This window comes from Anneissia japonica, unplaced genomic scaffold (assembly GCF_011630105.1).
Source record: "Anneissia japonica isolate Jap-2015-1 unplaced genomic scaffold, ASM1163010v1 scaffold4143_len111707_cov124, whole genome shotgun sequence".
In the NCBI taxonomy this organism is placed as follows: Eukaryota; Metazoa; Echinodermata; class Crinoidea; order Comatulida; family Comatulidae; genus Anneissia; species Anneissia japonica.
Genome location: NW_022699490.1, coordinates 101263 through 103310, shown reverse-complemented (window position 1 = coordinate 103310; position 2048 = coordinate 101263). Strand labels below are relative to the sequence as shown.

Genomic DNA, 2048 nt, shown 5'->3' with positions numbered 1-2048 from the left:
ATCGGGAAGATCGTAATATACAGAACATTTCGAAGACCGTGTGCTACACAAATAATTAATTTGTATGAAATAAATATATACCCTTAGATTAAATATTATTAAGTGTGTAATCTTGTAACTCAGTAATTTATAGACAATATTACAGTTTGTCTGTATTTGATTCGTATGCGAGGCTGAGGCCTAAGCAGTGGATGCATGGGGGGCCTAGCATATTAGCGTACCCGTAAATATGCGGCGACGATTTTCCTTTTTGAAAATGGCTCCAGTCCTTCCGAAATCAGTATCTTGTTGGCTAAATGACCAGTGTACATCATGCTTCACATATTCACCCTGTCATTCACAATTTCACTCAATATATGCGATTTTCAGGACATAAAACAACATTTTTATAACAATACTTAGTAATAAATACTGTAATACTTTATTACATAGTAGTACACATTCACATGTATACTATCTCTTTTAAATTATTATGGAATATAAATATACATGGTGGTACTGCACTTGATTATGATATCCTTCAGAACATTTATTTCAATAACTATGGTAAGCCTACATTCCAAGACTGACATAAATACTTGATTTCATTTTCTGGTTGGTACTTTGCTAAAAAATCTGACTAATACAAAATTATTTATATTTGCATAAGCATTAAACATAATTAGTTTGCTTATTTCTTCTGTAAGTAATAATAGTAATAATAATAATAATGAAGACAATTGTTCTTTATAAACAAAGCCTGTATTAAAAAAAAATTAAATCAATAACAACACTGCTGCAGTGGTTTTTTATTTATTATTTTTAAGCAAGTTTTTGTTTTTCCATAGGCAGGCTATTCTGCTGCATTTGCGGCATTCTGAGTAGATTAGAGTTCAATGGTTGAATCCTTAAGCATCATTATATAAAGTTTTTAACATTGCACGTTCATAACCATCATTGTCTGCAAATCTGTACAGAATATGAAATTGGTGTGCCTAAAAATAAATAAAATATATTGGTTACATATAGTGTATTCAATAATATAGAGATTGGTATGCTTTTGGTATTTTTTACTAACACTAAAGCTTGAGTTATTAATTAAAATTATTACAACATGAATCAAATTGTGCTTGCGACAGCAACTTTATCAGTGTATCTCAGTCACAATGCCCGAAATAATATTTTGTGAAACAAACTACACTAGTGACTTGTTTTTTCGTCTTTTTTTTAAACAGGTTAGCGGTTTCGAGAAAATTCTCTTTGGTGCCAGGCTTAAGAAGCCCATTTCTCTTTGTGTATTCCGCTAACCTGTTTTTTTTTTTTGTACTTCATTTTCATGCGTTTTTGTATATGAACATGCCAAATTTTAATAAATAGAAAAAAGTACTGTAGTACTATTGTGTCTTCTAATCTTATGCCTGGCCCTATCCTTTGTACTATTGTGTATGTTTCATCAAATATTATAGACATCACATATGCCTATATTACAGCATTAAAATAAATCCTGGCTAGCTAGCTAGGCTGGTAATATCAGTATGATTATAGAAATTAGATGGAAATAAATACAGTAGTACACATGGTCTATCCTAAACTAACAAAGACTCAGTCTGCCTTCACTGTCAGACGCCTACTCCTAGGCTAGTACAACAATGGATCGCACCACCATGCGGCCCGCGGCTGCAGTCAATGTCACTCAGCTACGACTACCGCGTGATCACACATGCTCAAAATCTGTCTCTTCACACATGCTCAAAATATTGCCTAGAATTTTACGGCCTATAAGTATGATTACAAATTTTTGAACAGATTTGAGACAGGTCTTACCTGACTAAACTAAGATTAAACATGATAAATCAACGCTTCAAAAAAATATTGATTCCCGGGGACGCAAATCCGACTCTGGCGAAAATTGTAAATAAAAGCCTAGTCAAATCGTACCATATTTTCACTATTTCACATGCGTCAACTTCGATCGATAAATGCTTTGCGTTAACGTGGGTTTTCCCAAACAACTCCGATTGGTTCCGAAACTAGACTTATGTGGAAATGTTTTTACCATATAAGGAAGC

General features: G+C 33.0%; 1 long non-coding RNA gene across 1 annotated transcript; it reads right to left on the bottom strand.

Annotated features, from left to right (window-relative positions):
• Positions 1-465: 465 nt before the first annotated feature.
• Positions 466-2004, bottom strand: LOC117102991. The gene is made up of 2 exons (XR_004444508.1): positions 1804-2004; positions 466-974 (listed from the first exon to the last, which is right to left on the bottom strand). It is a non-coding gene; the product is annotated as an uncharacterized LOC117102991 (long non-coding RNA).
• Positions 2005-2048: the final 44 nt, after the last annotated feature.